The sequence below is a fragment of the Myotis daubentonii genome, chromosome 8 (assembly GCF_963259705.1).
Source record: "Myotis daubentonii chromosome 8, mMyoDau2.1, whole genome shotgun sequence".
NCBI lineage: Eukaryota > Metazoa > Chordata > Mammalia > Chiroptera > Vespertilionidae > Myotis > Myotis daubentonii.
Genome location: NC_081847.1, coordinates 30,275,182 through 30,293,431, shown reverse-complemented (window position 1 = coordinate 30,293,431; position 18,250 = coordinate 30,275,182). Strand labels below are relative to the sequence as shown.

At 39.4% G+C, this 18,250-nt stretch overlaps 1 pseudogene; it reads left to right on the top strand.

The window, feature by feature from the left end:
- The first annotated feature begins 382 nt into the window (after positions 1 to 382).
- LOC132240168 (phosphorylated adapter RNA export protein-like) lies at positions 383 to 1,648 on the top strand (annotated as a pseudogene).
- Positions 1,649 to 18,250: the final 16,602 nt, after the last annotated feature.

Here is an 18,250-nt window from a genome sequence, read left to right as displayed (position 1 = left end):
GGTAAAATTACAAATTTATTCATTATTAAAAGCTGTAAGCAAACTAGGAACTTGCCTAACGTGATAAAAAAAGCATCTGTAAAATGGCAAAACAAGAATGTCATATCTCTTCCCTGGTATTCAATATTGTACTGGAAGTCTTAGCCAGTGAATTAACTCAAGAAAAATAAATTAAAAGTATAACAACTGGAATGGAAGAAACAAAACATTATATTTCAAAATATTTAAAATTGTCCAGCCCAACTGGGGGGTGGGGGAGGCCAGGGGATTGTCAAGGGCGGGGGTAAAAAGGAGACATATGTAATACCCTTTGTAATACTTTAAGCAATAAAAAAAAAAAATTGTCCAGCCCAGCTTGCTGCCTGCAGGAACATGATGCAGGATGCAGGAGGCGGGCGATGTGGAAGATGGACAGCTTTCGGACTTGGATTCCCACGTGATGGTCCTACCCAGCCACAGGCTGCCGAAAGCACTAGGTGGGGACAGTGCAGCAGCCTGTGACCAGGGTCACATTATATGCCTGTTAAAGGTGTGGATCAGGTGAAGAGAGGGTTTTGTTTTTTTTTTTTGATTCAGATGATGATGATTCTCTGGAAATGCAGGCAACAAAAATGGTTTAACCCCCTTCCCAAACCAGAGCCTTTTCAGTTTGGCCAGAGCAGCCAGAAACCGCCTGTTGCCTGTCGCTGGAGGGAAGGTCACAACCCCTGGGTGCTGTGCTGCCGGAGCAGAACCAAGATGCAGTGGCCCCTGAACTTGGCATCCTGGAAATGGAAGGCACTGTTGACAAAAGCAGACAATCCGAGACCTACAATTATTTGCTCAGAAATTTAAGTGGGTGTCTCAAGAACATACAAAAGAATTAGACAAAGAGCTAGATGAATATATGTGAGGTGGCAAAAAATAAAATAAAATAAAATAAAATAAAAAGGCTCAAAGGAAGAGGAAAATGGATGAGGTCATCTCGAATGGAAATGACCTGGCAAAGACAGACTAGGGGACAGACTAGAAATGAACTATAAAGGCTGCTGGGAGAGCACAGAGGAGGATTCTCAGGAGAAGTGGCTGATGAAATTACTTTCCGGTTGCAGGAACCAAAGAAAGATCTGACAGCCTGAGGAGTGAGTATAATTGGGAACCAAAAGGCAACTTCTGATGGAAACTACTGACGTGGAACAAATGGTGGCCTTTTTATAATGAATGGCAGCAGGAGCACGCCTCCGGCTGGGCCAGACCACAGGCAGCGCGGTTTACTCCATAGAATGGTTTTGCAGATCCATTTAATTCAGTTTTCCAGGATGGTAGTTGAAGAACAACAACAAGTGGAGTTTTCCTGAATCTCCTGAAAAGCACTCCTGGTACCAGTGAGGAACAAATTAAGAAAGGACATTTTCTACATTGACAATCGAAAGGAATATGAAAATTGAAAAAAGCTGCTAGGAAGAGGAGAACACGGCCGTTGGGGGAAAAGTTGAAATAAGCTGTTAAAAGTCTAAATTTTCAAGAAGATGATGATCCATTAAGAGAAACGTTTGCAAGTAATAACAAATGACACCTTGGCCTCTTTTGATAAATCACAGGAGGCACAAAGCTGGGTGGAGAGGAGGCCGTTGAGGTGGATCATTCTCACGATTTGGACATTTTTTAGTACATTTTGAGGAATAAACCTTTAAAAAATAATATCGCAATAAACCATTTCTCCTGAATGGCTTCATTTTACTTTGCACTGATAAACATGAAAATCTGGAGAGAAAGACCTGTTTTCTTGTTTTAAATAAAATTGAATACGTGGAGAGATTAATGCCATTGATAGAAACATTTAGAATTTTCTCAAGGCTGACAAAACACTTTAAAGCATATAGCAGAGGATTTAATTTCTCAATCTGTTGCATGTGCTAATTGTAACTGGTTGATAATCAAATTTGTGCAGGTCATTATAACATGCTATCCAAAAGTTTGTTTTCTTTTTCTGATTTATCTTTGCAGTGAATTATGACCAGTTTCAAAACATTCCATTAAAAGATCCTAATAATACACATAAGTAGTTAAACTATTTTTTTACAAATGCATCCAAGTTTAGTTTGTGTTCTCAGAAGTTTTAGGCTATTTGAAGGATAGTGATTAAATTTCAAATACAGTGGGGCCTTGACTTACGAGTGTCCCGACTAACAAGTTTTTCGAGATGCGAGCAGTCTCTTTGCCGATTTTTTGCTTTGAGTTGCGAGCTAAAATTTGGGTTACGAGCCAGCTTCAGATACCCCACCGCTAGTTGGCGCAGCGAACATCACAGTGAACGCCACATCAGCCCAGCATCACGTGTCTCACTCGTTCACTTTTTGATTTGACATACGAGTAATTTGAGTTATGAGCTCCGTCATGGAAAGAATTAAACTCGTAAGTCAAGGCCCCACTGTAGGTTGATATTGATGGCTCTTTACACTTATTTGTTTGTCCAGGAGTAAATAAATAGCAGAAGCTTTTCCAAGGTGTATTCATTCATAACGTTAAAAAATAAAAATAAATAAAATAAAATAGCCTATGTTGTAAAAGTATCTTTATTTTTAAAATTTTTATTATTGAGAGTATTATAGATGTCCTCCTGTGTCCCTTTTCCCCCCGACTGCCCAGTTCCCACCCGGCCTCAGGCCTTCACCACCCCTTATATGCATATAAGTTCTTTGGTTAATCTCCTCCCCCACCCCTTCCCTCTGAGATCCATCAATCTGTTCCACATTTCCATGCCTCTGGTTCTGATTTATTCATCAGCTTATTTTGTTCATTACATTTCTTATTCATTTAGTTTGATTTTTAGATTCAATTGTTGATAGATATGTATTTATTGCCATTTTATTGTTCATATTTTTAATCTTTTTTTCTTCTTCCTCTTCTTAAAGAATACCCTTCAACATTTCATGTAATAGTGGTAAAAAAGTACAAGTATCTTTAGATAACAGATTATTAGAAATAAGAAGAGTATTTAGGAAGTTCTGAATATCTATAGTCAAAATACTAATGATGCCAATTATGAAAGCAACAACATCTAGGAATAGATCTAACAAATGATGTGCAAAAGCATGGAGAAAGTATTAAACTTTATTGAAAGATATTATCATATTAACCTAAATAAATGGACAGTATGTCATGTTTATGGAAAGAAAGACTTAATGCCATAAAGACAAAAATTCTCCACAAATTATTCTATAAATTCAATGCAATTTTAATTCATAGAATTTGGTGATTCTAAAATTTTTATGCAATAACAAAGGGAAAACACAGCCTATATTTTCCTGAAGAAAAAGGTAGGGAGAGTTGCGATACTAGGTGTCAAGACTTATTCCAGTACTATAGTAATTAAGGCAGGCTGATGTTGGTTTGGGGATAGTGATGTCAACCAAAAGCTCAGAATGGAGAACTGAGAAGCAGACTCACAGTAATATGGAATCCCATTCACGCCCACAGTGCCCACTGGAAACCAGTGGGGAAAGTTTGAATTCCTAAATATGGAAAAGTTTTTCCATGTGGAAAATATAAAATTGTATTTCTACCCCCATACCATACACAAAAATCAGTTCCAAGTAGAATAAAACCATAGTTGTGAAAAGTAAATTATACAGCTTTTATAAACAATATAGGAAAAAATTTATGATTTTTTAAAAAATATATTTTATTGATTTTTTACAGAGAGGAAGGGAGAGAGATAGAGAGCCAGAAACATCGATGAGAGAGAAACATCGATCAGCTGCCTCCTGCACATCCCCACTGGGGATGTGCCCGCAGCCCAGGCACATGCCCCTGACCGGAATCGAACCTGGGACCCTTCAGTCCGCAAGCCGACGCTCCATCCACTGAGCCAAACCGGTTTTGGCAAAAATTTATGATTTTTTAATAAAAAAATTTACTCTGGGAGTAGATAAGAATTCCTTAAATTAAAAAATATCACAAAAACACAAACACTAATTGAAATGATAAATGAATTCATCTATATTAAAATCAAAAGTTTCTTTCCATTAAAAAACACTGTAGAATGAAAAAAAAAACACAAAAGCTCGGATAAGATATTTGTAACTCATATAGGCTGCAAAGGGTTAGTATCGAGAATGTACAAAGCATTTCTACAATAAAAACAGAAAAGGTGGGCGGGGGGCGGGGGAGAACAATGACAGGCATTTCACAGAAGAGGAAACTTAAATGATTCGTAAACCCTAAGTAATATATTTATCAAATATTGAGTTCATGAAAGAGGTAAGAACATAAAGATGGCAGTTTTGATTAATTAACATAGTTCAAAGTTAATATATGGAGAATTTAAAAGTATATTATTTTGATTTATAGAATTTTGCACCACAAAAACTGCAAGTAAACAAAGTTTTTGCTCTTGGGGAGTGTGAGACTGACCATCAGGGGAGGAACAAGTTTTCTTATATTCTTCTAAAAGTACACACATATGTTACTTAAAAAGTTAAAGAATATATAATAAAAACATTTCATTTTAACAAGAAGCAGAATGCTAAATAATCCAGATTAAATATGTCCAAATAGGCAGCATCTACATATAAATAATAGAGGACCACTCCCGAAATTTGTGCACTTGGGGTTGGGGGGTGTTCCCTAGCCTGGCCTGTGCCCTCTCACAGTGCAGGAGCCCCATGATTGATCTCCCCAAAGAGGTAGGCCCCGCCCACCCATCCAGGGCTCCTCAATGGATTGCCCCCAAAAGGTAGGCGGGAGCTGGGGGTCCTGCCTCTGCACCACATGGAGCCATGGGACCCCCGGCATCGCCGCATGGAGCTGCCAGGACCGGCCTCCTCCGGTCTGTGTGGAGCCGCGGGGACCCGCTTCTGTGCAGCGCAAGCAGTGTCAAGTCCCTGACCACTGGTGGGCACAGCCCCGCCCGCCCACGTGCGCCCGCTGCACATGCAGCCTCCTGGTGATGGATTGTGATGGCGTGAGGGCATCACAGCATGACGGTGTGACAACTACATAGGCTTTTATTAGTATAGATATTTAGAACACTACCAAGGGATATAAAAGAAGCATTTAATAAATGAAGGGCTGTGTAATGTGGGAATAAGAGAATAATGTTGGCCCTGACCGGTTTGGCTCAGTGGATAGAGCATCCGCCTGGGGACTGACGGGTCCTGGATTCGATTCCGGACAAGGGCATGTACCTTGGTTGCGGGCATATCCCCAGTGGGGGGTGTGCGGAAGGCAGCTGATCGATGTTTCTCTCTCATCGATGTTTCTGGCTCTCTGTCCCTCTTCCTTCCTCTCTGCGGAAAATCAATAAAAATATATTTTTTTAAAAAAGAGGATAATGTTGTAAGGATGCCAGTTCTCCCCCAAATAACCTATGCATTTAACATCTCTCCAATCAAAAATATTTTCTTTAGACCTCAATAAAATGACCTAAAAGTCTGTTAGAAAAATATCAGAAAAGAATAGCCAAGAAACAATAAGAGTTGAAATTTTATTTTTCCTAAAAATTAAGATAACCTAAAAATTCAGTAATTTAAGTACTTTACTCCTGGTGGAATGATAGACAGAGAGATCAAGGTAGCAAAATAACATGATCAACTGAGTTCATCAAAGATTATAAAAGGTAACACCCACAGTTGTGGGGGAAAGCACATAGTTTTGGGGCCTGGGTTTACTTGGAACTAATGTGAAAGTCTTAAAACAGCCAACATATTATTAAGTGAAAAGAAAGTTATGAAACAATTTGTGAAGTAAATTCTATTTTTGTAAGAATAAACTAAAGTTACACTTGAACACACAAACACACAGATACTAAGGATAAAAACAAATACAACACTGGTTATATCTGGTGGTTGGCCATATGCAGTTTTTATTTTCTACTTTTATCACTATTTTCTAATTTTTTTAGAAGAAACTCAATTTTTAAAACTTGGCTAATTATTTTAGGAAATATAAAGTAGACCTAAACATTTCTATCACATATATTAAAAAATATTTTTTAAACAATGCCAGATCTCTGGAATTCTACCACCCATATTTCTTTTCCATTGTATGACAAAAATATTAAACATGAAATTGTAGTTCTCAAATTAATTGAACTATTCTCCTAAAAATATTTGCACTGCATTATTTTAAAGTTAACAATAAAAACATTGATGAATTTCCAGGCAAAACAATAATACACTATGCTTTATGATATAGAAGTGAATTGGTTTAAAACAGCTCACTCCCCAACCACATCAGACCAACCAGTGCTACTGCCAACCTCTGGCTACAGTGCTGCTACCAACCTCTGGCTACAGTGCTGCTACCAACCTCTGGCTACATGCATATTTTCTTCCCACCACTTTTTCTAAATTGCCCCATGATTTTACAGAGTCATTCTTTCGAGCTGAAAATTTCCATGCTTGGTTCGCTACCAAAGGTGATTTCATTTGGGAAAGATTGAAAAAATGTCCAAAGTGTCCAGTCATTTTTGCAGTTATATAAGGACGAAGAAAAACACTCTATTTGAAACACAATTTAAAAGGTTTTTTGACTTCCCAAATAGTCATTCTAAGTGGCTTGTTTTAAGAGGTTTAATATTTGCATCTCATCAGTCCCCAAATTGTGGTTTTTATCTTTAAAAATAGTCTGCTGCTGATGTCAGTGCTCTACTTTTTTTTTTTCTTTTTCTTCCTTTCCTCAGTTTTCAAAAAAGAGAGAATAGAATGAATGGGCATTGTGCAGGCCTGGAGTTAAAGTCTGAGTTGGAGTACTAAAACGTTCTCCTGCCTGACCTTGGCCATGCCGTTTTATCTGGTGTGTCTGTTGATAGCCCTGTGGCCCTGGTGAGCATCACAGGAGGTGCGTACAGGAAAGCTGGCTAGAGCTGACCAAGCTCTGTGAAATGCAAGCAAGTCACATTGACAGACGATCTCAAAGGTGTTTGAGTCTCTGTATGACTGCTGGCTTGCACTGAAAAGTCTATGCTAGCAGCATTTGCTGCACATTATGAAAAACAGCAAGTAAAATGAACTCCTGGGCAGTATTGCACAGTGAGCATTACATTTGAGGTTGCTCTTAATGCGGGGCTTTCGTTTTTTGTTTTTTTTTTTTTTAGCCAAAGCTTATTTATACTGACTAACAGCCACAGAGCTATTGTATACTCACATGGGTTTTGCACTGTACAATTTTAAGGGGTGTCTTTCACAGACCCCTTAGCCAATCTATTCCTCCCAATTCTACTTGCCAGTGGAGAAGAGAACTCCACGAAGCATTAAAGAGGAAGGAAAAATTCACAGTTGCAATTTACACTTATATCATATTTTACATTATAAAACTACTAGTGGTCCGGTGCACGAGTTTCATGAACTCAGGAGGGGGGCTTTCCCTCAGCCCAGCCTGTGCCCTCTTGCAGCCTGGGACCCCTTGGGGGATGTCCACCTGCCGGCAGTCAGACATCCCTCTCGCAGTCTGGGGCTCTTGCAGTCTGGGACCCCCTTTGCTCCTTACCGCCTGCCTCTCCCGCCACCACTGCTGCACTTGCCAGACATGAGTCCAGCTTCTGGCTAAGCAGCGCTCCTCCTGTGGGTGTGCACTGACCACCAGGGGGCAGCACCTGCATTGAGCGTCTGCCCCCTGGTGGTCACGGCGTGTCATAATGACCAGTAGTTCTGATGTTTGGTCAATTTGCATATTAATTAGGGTTTTATTATATAGGAAGGATGTTTTAGGCACTTAAAAATAATCCAGTAATTTTATTACACATACCTTGAAATTTTGTTAGAAGATACTCAAGTAATACAAGTTCAGGGGAAACACGTCTAACACAGTGACACTGAGCAAGAAAATTCAAAGGAAATTACACAGACATCTGTTTTTATCAATGAAAAAATGGATGATTTTATATGAGTCCAAATGCATATTTATCTTAAGCTCTGACTATGGAAAATAGTTGGCCAAAACATTATTGATGAAAATATGCATCACTATCTACTGTTGGGTTAACCAAGCAACCACAAAAAAGGATAGATAATTAAATAAAACCAAGGAAATATATGACTATAAAGCAAGAAATCTCTTAATAGGAAACTGCAACCAACTCAAGACAATAATAATAATCAAACATTTATAAAGTGCCTCTGGGTGCCAGGCACTAATCTTAACATTTTGTATATATTAACTCATCACAAAACTCTGAAGTAGGTATTATTTTTCTCTATTGTACAAACAAAAGACTTTGAGATCAAAGAATAGCATTGATGACTTTAATTAATGGCTGCCCTGTACTCCTGGCTTTTGCCCTGTAACTTTTAGTCTCCACCCATTTGGAACACTGGGCTAGTCTTGTGACCTGCTTGGCCAATAGAATAGAGAGGACGTGAGAACAAGCCTGGCTAGTCCCCTGGAGGAAGGAGGAGGTGAAGAAGGGTTGAGGCATCCCAGCCAAGGGGCAGCCCAGCTGGCTCTAAGGCAGAGCCACCTAGCTCTTAGCCACTCCCAGGACCGACGCTGCACAGACAGCCAAGAGTGCTTCTCAGCGCACAAGGGCAGACCTCCGCCATTACCAATGTGTGAGCCATATTGCAGAGGAGAACCCCAAATTTAAACCCTCGGAACACTCTCATAACACACCAAATGACTGGGAGGTTGGTTACTGGCAATTAGCCCTTATGGACACAAAATATTCAAAATTGCACATCAGTTTGCTTTTAATAACTGAAGAAGTGACTCTCTTTCAGGATGTTGGAGCTCACCAGCCAACGGCCACCAGGAACATTCCTGTGGCCAAACAGAGGGAGGGTTATTCAGCCGTTATACAAGGGAGAGAGCACACGGTGGGACCCTGGGACGTCTTGTTAAGAGGCCTTTATTGTAGTTTTAGGATTTGTACTGAGTGATTCTTGGGACGGTCGAAGGAAGTTGGGAGCCACGTTGGATTGGGCATGTCAGGAAGAGGAGAGCAGTCCTGGAGCCAGTCCCGTCAGAAAGTGCAGGCAATCTGAGGCCTGGGTGTGCTGGTAATTTCTATTTAGCAGGTGTGAGGATTGAAACAGTGGTAGAGAGTTGTCATTGGTAAAGAAACAGCAATGATCCTAGCAGCGAGAAAAAGAGAGAGAGAAAATATTTCTTTCTGTGATTGTGGTATAGCCTTGTCTCTGTCTTATTTCAGGCATGGTCTCAGAGTGGCCTTGTCTGATTTGTGTTTATGTTCCCTGAATGTTGTTTATGTTCATTTGGGAACACTTTGCTTCAGCCTTGCTGTTAGCTGCTAGCTGCCAGCTGTTGGGGCCATTTTTTACTTTCTGGGGAATCACTTTGAGTCCGTTGGTAGGAGCCCTTCTGACAGAATGAGGAAGTGCCCTGAGAGCAGTGCATCCTGAGGCATGTGAATTGCTTGTAGACATCGCCTCGGATGTCCAGAGACCAGATGATGGAAGTAGGAGGGTGGAAAGCTGTCGGGGAGGGAGGCATGGGGTGGTGGAGGGAGGAAGGCTACTGAAAACGGAGGATTTGACCAGGAGCCTACATATCAATCTTGCCCCAGCTGTGATTCTGAGAAAGGACTGAACCAGCAAATAAATAAATAGTTAAAGAAACATGCCGACTGCCTGTGGATAAAGATGGAATCAAGCAGTCAGGAAAACGGGAAAGAAAGGCCTATGGGAGAAAAATAGAGCAGAACTGAGTAAAGGAAGCAGCATACCCAGTAGAAGCAGAGGACAAGCCTAGTTCTGAAAATGATCACTGGCCGTATTCTGAAGAAAATGCCAGAAACTATGTGGTGTTCTCTGAGCTGCATAAAGACAGGGCTTCTGAGTGTTGGAATAAAAATAATGAAGAGTTTATAGGCAATTATGCAAAGACACCTGGATGAAATAGTGGAAATGTTTAAGATTGAGAAGGATTTAAATCCTTCAAACAAGTCTACAAATGCTGAACTTAAAATTATGTTTGAAAGTAGTAAAAGCTTACTTAATGAGACACATGAATAAGTGATACAATGTGCAAATCTAAGAAAACAGAAAAGAGACAATAAGGTGAAAATAACAAAAGAGGAAAAAATAGAAACAAAGGATGGTGAATGGAAATGCCAAGCAAGGGAAATCCTAAAGGAAAGACCAAACCAAATAGGGCTAAAATCGATTGTTCACACTTCCTCAGTTGTCATTTCCCCCTATTGCAATTTTTCTGGAATTAAGATGCATCTTATATTTTATAATTTGCCTGCCATTCCACACCCCTCCAAACTAGTCAGTGATATACCTTTTCAATTGACATCATCTTAGAATCAAGGAAATATGTTAATGGGAAAAAATTTCTTCAACTAAGACAGATCCAAGTATTGAAGATTGAAAGAGCTCACTTGAGTTCTAAGGAATATGAATGGAAAATACCCCAAAATAAAGACTTATTGGCAAACACCTTTAACACTTAGAGAAAAAATATTCTGTAAGCTTCCAGGCCTACATATCAGATTACTCACAAAAAAGCAAATGCCAGGCTACCTTACTACTGCCTGCCAACACCAAAGGTTAGAAGTTCACAGAGGTTGAAAGTTGTGGCCCAGTAATTTTTTCACTCAGCTAAGTTGTTCATATTTAATAGCTATGAAAAGACATTACTGGGACATGAAAGGTATATCACTCAGGGTTTATTTTAAGGAATTGGTCCATGAGGACCAATGGGGCCTGGAAAGTCTGAAATCTGTAGGGCAGCTGGCAAGCTGGAAACTCAGGTAGGATTTCTGTGGTCTTGAAGCAGAATTCCTTCTTCTTGGAGAAACCTCATTTTTTGTTCTTAAGACCTTCAACTGATTGGATGAAGCCCACCCATGTGATGGAGAGTGATCTGCTTTACTTAACATCTGCTGATTGTAAATATTAATCACATTTAAAAATACCTTCACAGCAATCTAGGCTACTATTTGATAAAAAAAAAAACTTGGCATCATAACTTAGTCAACTTGACACATAACATCAACTGCCACACAAAGATTCACAATATATATCAGCCTTTTTTTTCTCCTTTTAAAAATATATTTATTTTATTGATTTTAGAGAGGAAGGGAGAGGGAAAGAACAAAAGAACATCAATGATGAGAATCATTGATTGGCTGCCTCCTGCATACCCCCTATTGGGGATGAGCCTGCAACCCGGGCATGTGCCCTTGGCTGGAATTGAACCCGGGACCCTTCAGTCTGCAAGCCAACCCTCTATCCACTGAGCTAAACCAGCTAGGGCTGTCAGCCTTCTTAAAACAAATGTCTTAAAGATATTTTCTAGATGCAAAACATAAAATTGAGAAAACCATAATAAAAAGAATATTGATGACACAAAAATCATTAAAAGTAAGAACCTGAAAACTGTTCATCTCTTTTTAAAATTGAATAAAAATACAAAAATATTCTTGAAATGAAGGTGCTCTAATTTTAAAAAAATAATGTAGTAACTATAATTTACATACAAAATCCCAGATTGCATTAACAAAGAGAAGGAAGAAAAATAAAATGAAGGTCTTGTCTAAGATTGAGAAAATATAATGGTACCAATTTATGTTGGGAAATTTGTTGGGAAAACATGATTTCAATAATTATTTCAAAATATTAAATTAATAGCTATCACTGATTCATATCTGATAAGAATGAACTCACGGTTCTCAACCCTTAGCTGCACGTTAGAATCACCTGGAAAGCTTGTACACATCCTGATCCAAGACCAGTTACATCAGAATCTCTTGGGATGGGGCCCAGTCACTAGTAGTGTTTAAAGAGTCTCAGGTGATTCCAGAGTTGTTCAGCTAAGTTTGAGAGTCCCCAGCCTTGGCCTTTGTCCTTTTTATGTTTCTTTAGGAGATGCATTTTACTTTAGCATAAAATTTCATTTACTTGCTCTTCTACCTTTCCACTTAGTCACCTTTTCAGTTATCCCTCGTTATTTGATTACAATCTACAACTTCCTGCTACTCAAAGTGTCATCCAAGGGCCAGAGATCTCAACATCTGCTTGGAGTTTGTGGAGAATGTACCTGCCCCATGGGCCTGCCTTCCTAAGTGGACTTCTTGCCTCCTACTCTTTCTTTCTTCAAATGTCTTACAGAATGCTCTTTCCAAAACACAACTCTGATAATGTCGTAAGTCCACCAATAAACAATCAGAAACTCCATGTGTCCTAAAATCAAAGGCCCTGAAAATGGAATTCAGGGTTCTTGAAGGATTGTCCTCTTTACCTTGTCTCAAACTTTTTTCTTTGCCTCATTTCCTGACTTCCTAATTCCAAGTACACCAGGCCATTAGTAATTCACCAAATGGGAGGCCCTTCCACACTTCAGTTCTTGGGCTAATGTTTTCTTCAGCGATGAATGCCTCTTGCCCCATTTTCTCACTAATTCTTAATCTTTCAATTCGGGCACCACCTCTGCTGTGAAGTCTGCCCTGATCTTCCAGTCAAAAGGAATTTCTTTCCTTTCTTATAGCAATGGTCTCATTCAGTCTTATGTGCTAACTTGTCTGTTTTTCCTTCTAGTTTGTTAATTCTTGAAGGGGAAGAACCATGCCCTTTCGCTCCTGATCCTCCAGTGAGTGAGTGTGGGTCACATTCCAGATGCCTGCACATGAATTCTTTCAGCAGGGTCAAGCCACTCCACATTCCATGGGCACTTTGGAGGGCAGGGCCAGCTCACACTTTATTTTAACAGTATTTATTGCAAAGGGCCTCTAACTTGGGCTTGTTGAGCAACTCCTTGATATTTTATGGAAGTTCCATGCCCTCTTGTTATTTTCATCTTGTATTTCACGCTGGTGGTGTTGTTTGCCCTGTCCTGTCACTTTCCTCATTTCACTCACGTTGAGCTTTCTTTCTGGGGGCTTTTAGTTAAAATCCACCTTGGATTTAAGGAACAAATCAACTCTTTTAAGGATGATGACTCAACTTCTTTTAAATCTGGGGACAATATCAGAGAAGTTCAAATAAATGTCTGAAGAATTGCCCGGGAACTTTGCCTGGGAAGGGAGTGTGGAACTTCAGTGTCCACTGATAAAAACATCCATACCTCTTGGTAGCTTCCAAAGGGAATAAGTCTGCCTGCCTGCCCGCAGGAGCACTGGGAAGGCCATTAAGGGGCTTAGCAGCAGAGCAAGGTTGTCTCTAGTCAGGTATCATACTAATCAAACCATCACAGGTTCGTGCAAAAGCCGCTGACAAGCTAGCACGCAGCCCATGCCGTCCAACAGTGACTGTAAGGTGCCTGGTGCTTGGACTAAACACTCCGACAGCTGCCTGACAGACACAGCTGGCTCTAGAGGTGAAAAAGCCCTAGATGAAAGCCATCTAAGAAGACAATATCTTTTCCCGATGTTTTTGCCTTTCTGAATAGCCTGATCCAAATAATCTGTACACATCATGCTCTCTCCCCCTTACAGACAGCTTGTTTACCACTATAGTACAGCAATTTTATTTTATTTGTTCAGAGCCGACAGGCCAGGTTCCAAAGCACTAGAAGCCAGATTCTATGCTTGTCCTCTTGATCAAGGCCCTCCTCGTGCTCCATTAAACTGAGAGAATAAATCAAGAACGAGGAAGAGATGAGATCCAAGAAACAGAGAGGCAAATGGAATTTCAAAATGATAGTAATGAAAAGTCTCAGTATTGCAGCTGCTCATCAGGCCTAATGTGTTACCAGCTCAAAGAAAAGGAGAATGAAGGTTCCAAGAGGGCATGTCTCTGTTAGGTCCAAAGGAGGAATGCATGAGGCCAGAGTGGTGAGGGATCACGAATTTATTCCATCATCCGCACACCAGGTGGCTGAGCCTGGATGGCTCCAGCCTCTAGTGACGGGAGTCAGCGGCTTTTAAAGGACTTTTGGCGGGCTTTTTCTGGGCAGAGAATTCTCTGTGCCGGTCCTGCGGGGAGAGATAATGGAATGTGGTCTCAGCAAGTAAAGTGCGGTCTCAGCAGAAGGGAATATCCATAGAGAAATGGCCTGAAAAGTCAGTTTCCAGGGGAAGGGTATTGATTCAGTTGTTTGATCAGACCTAACAGTCTCTAAGAAAAAAAATAGTAACTACAGGTTACTTGGTGTGATTGGTCTTTTGGAAAACCATTTTGAGAAGCTATTGGAAGATGTGGGGAGAGTTAGCAAAAGGTAAAAAGAAGCCTAAGCAAATTAAAAGCAAGGCAATTACTAATTTCAGGAAAAAAAGTAAGAAAAGAAATGTTGTAGTAAGTGCAATGCTCAGTTGTGATTAATATTTGTATAAGCATGACAATGTGAACACAAAATAATATTAAACCCCAAATAGTGATGATAGAGTAAGAGAAACACACAGACAATAGAAGATTTCAATTTAACATTCTTGGTACAATACAGAGCAAGTGGAGAAAAATTAACTAAGTGTATAAAAATATAAATAAAATAACCAAGAAGGTAGATATAGATGAAATTCTGTATCCTAATAAAAGTGAGTACATCTTGACAAGTACACATAATCATTCATGATAACTGACCTCATTTTATAAGAAAAACGTAATAAATAGCAAGAAGCAAAATAATACAGGTAGCATTTTCTAATCACATTGCAATAAAACTAGAAATCAATACCATCAGAAAAAGCCTGAAAAAAAACCTTATTTTAAAGTCTTGCTATTCCAATAGTAGTCTGTACACAATATTAGAAATGCTGGATCTCAGATGCACCTGATCTGCTAAGACGGAGTCTGCATTTTACAAAATACCCAGGTGCCGGAAGCCGGTCCATCCTGCTGCTTGACACAGTCGCTGCAGGAAAGAAACATCTGCACAGCATATGTTTCAAGGGACCTGGCGTATATAGCATACTGTTCTTAATATGTTTGCTCCCCTTAGCGCTGTGTGTTTTAACCAAGGTCACCTCTCCGAGAAAGGTTGTTTCCCCAGGTAGGAATTTTTCCCTGAAGTCAGGGAGGGGATGAAACTCCTTAACTAAGTGCCAGGCGGGTAGTTAATCACTACAAACAATCACGCTTAAGCTACATAATCTTTACTCCCTGGAATGGAGATAAGAAACGCCCTAACCTTTGTAATAGAAATTGACAGGATTAAAACCAACTGGTATAAATACGGATGTAACAAGACAATAAACAGCAGAACCTCTCTGGAGATCCAGACCAGAACTTGGCTGGAGATCCGGGCTAGAGATCCTGGCTAGGCTGCTGATCAACTGAACGCTGTCTCCGTGTCCTTCCTTCTTCGCCGACTCCGTCTACGCCTTTGGGGACCCCTGGACCCGCTGGGGTGGGACCCCGGCACCCAGGGGATTTTCAAGTGTATTCATGTGTCTTTATTGCTATGGACTGAATGTCTGTGGTCTCTCAAAATTCATATGTTAAAATCTAATCCCCAATGTGATGTCTTTTGAAAGTGGGGCCTTTGAGAGGTAATTAGGTCATGCAGGTGGACCCCTCATGAATGGGATTAGTGCCTTAAAAGAAGGAGCCAGAGACCTAGCTCACCCTCTTTCTGCCGAGTAAAGATACAAGGAGAAGTCAGCCATCTGCAAACCCTTCCATACTGGCACCCTGGCCTCAGATTTCCATACTCCAGAACTGTGAGAAATACAGTTCTGTTGTTGATAAGCCACTCAGTTTATGATATTTTGTTATAGCAGCTTGAGCTAAGACACTCATTATTTCCAGAAAATAATGATAATTAAAATAAACACTAGAACTATGGGTCAAAAACAGGGCAGAACAGAAAAAAAGTTAGCCTTAAATATTTATATTAAGAAAAGTAAAACAAAAAGAAAAATCAATGCATTGAATATCCAACTCAAAAAATTAGGGGAAAACACAAAATAAAGTAAAAGAAAACTTAATGATGGTAAAGCAGAAATTATCAAGTTAGAAAAACAGTAGAATTAACTAAAGTCTGTTTCTCTTAAAAGAAAAAAATCAGTAAAATAGACTGACAAGTAGAGAATTTAATCAAGCAAAAAGGGAGGAAACACAAACACAAAGTAAGAAAGGACAAAAAAATAAGCTCATCAACTGAGTACATATTTTCAAAACCAGACTATCTGCATGATTCTATGCAAGTGGATTTAAATATGCAAATAAAATTGTAAAACCTGAATAAAATAAATAACTTTTGTGGAAAAGATAATTCACTAAAACCCATCTCAAGAAACACAAAGACCATAAGAACCAAAAACATACAGATCCATTTTTGTTAAAGAAATAGAGGAAAAAATTGAAGAGTAAGCCTCCATCAACTCATAGGACATACACACCAGCCTAGATAGTTTCATATAAGTATTCTACCCACCCTACAAGGCTCCATCATTATAATGCTGTTTGAACCTATCCAGGACATTAGAGAAGAAGAAATTCCAAATTATTTTTATAAAATGAATATAACATTGATACCAAAACCTAGAATAAATTGTACAAGAAAAGAAAAATTAATCTCACTTGTAAATATACATATTAAAGTTTAACTATAACAACAGCAATTAGAACCAAGCAGTTCAACAAGAGGATAGTAGCATAAATCAAGAAGGATTCATTCCAGAAATGCAAGGATGGTTTAATTTTTTTATAGATTAATAGATTTTAGAATAAAAATTTTTAACATATTGATGCTAAAAAGGCATTTAATTCACTTTTAAATTTAAAATACTTTAAAAAAGAAATTAATAAATACTAAAATTAGGAACACAGAAAGGATGCCCACTTTTTTTTTTTTTTATTGCTTAAAGTATTACAAAGGGTATTACATATGTATCCATTTTATCCCCCCGCCCTAGACAGTCCCCTAGCCTCCCCTATCACCCAGTGTCTTATGTCCATTGGTTATGCTTATATGCATGCATACAAGTCCTTTAGTTGATCTCTTACCCCCCTACCTCCTGCCCCCCAACCCTCCCCGGCCTTCCCGCTGCAGTTTGACAATCTGTTTGAGGCAGCTCTGCCTCTGTATCTATTATTGTTCAAAAGTTTATAATGGTCTCTATTGTCCATGAATGAGTGAGATCATGTGGTATTTTTCCTTTATTGACTGGCTTATTTCACTTAGCATAATACTCTCCAGTTCCATCCATGACGTTGCAAATGGTAAGAGTTCCTTCCTTTTTACAGCAGCATAGTATTCCATCGTGTAGATGTACCACAGTTTTCTAATCCATTCATCTACTGATGGGCACTTAGGCTGTTTCCAGATCTTAGCTATGGTGAATTGTGCTGCTATGAACATAGGGGTGCATATATCCTTTCTGATTGGTGTTTCTGGTTTCTTGGGATATATCCCTAGAAGTGGGATCACAGGGTCAAATGGGAGTTCCATTTTCAGTTTTTTAAGGAAACTCCATACTGTCTTCCATAGTGGCTGCACCAGTCTGCATTCCCACCAGCAGTGCACAAGTGTTCCTTTTTCTCCACATCCTCTCCAGCACTTGTCGTTTGTTGATTTGTTGATGATAGCCAGTCTGACAGGTGTGAGATGGTACCTCATTGCTGTTTTGATTTGCATCTCTCGGATGATTAGTGACTTTGAGCATGTTTTCATATGTCTCTTGGCTTTCTGGATGTCCTCTTTTGAAAGGTGTCTATTTAGGTCCTTTGCCCATTTTTTGATTGGATTGTTTATCTTCCTTTTGTTAAGTTGTATGAGTTCCCTATAAATTTTGGAGATTAGGCCCTTATCAGATATGTCATTGGCAAATATGTTTTCCCACACAGTGGGTTTTCTCGTTGTTTTGTTGATGGTTTCTTTTGCTGTGCAGAAGCTTTTTATTTTGATGTAGTCCCATTTGTTCATTTTTTCTTTAGTTTCAAGTGCCCTAGGAGCTGTATCAGTGAAGAAATTGCTTCGGCATATGTCTGAGATTTTGTTGCCTTTGGATTCTTCTAGAATTTTTATGGTTTCCCGTCGTACATTTAAGTCCTTTATCCATTTTGAGTTTATTTTTGTGTATGGTGTAAGTTGGTGGTCTAGTTTCATTTTCTTGCATATATCTGTCCAATTTTCCCAGCACCATTTATTGAAGAGACTATCTTGGCTCCATTGTATGTTCTTGCCTCCTTTGTCAAATATTAATTGAGCATATTGGTTCAGGATGCCCACTTTCATTTAATACTGTATTGGTGGCATTAGTCACTTCTACTGGACAAAAGAAAAATACTTCTGGCAGGAAACATTAGAAGAGAGAAGGTGTGGGGAACTCACTGCTCTATCCCGCCAACTATGCCAAGTGTGGGATGCACTTGCTCTTTGAACCTGCACATACATCTGAATCCTGCTCACAGCGCCAATTGTAAGG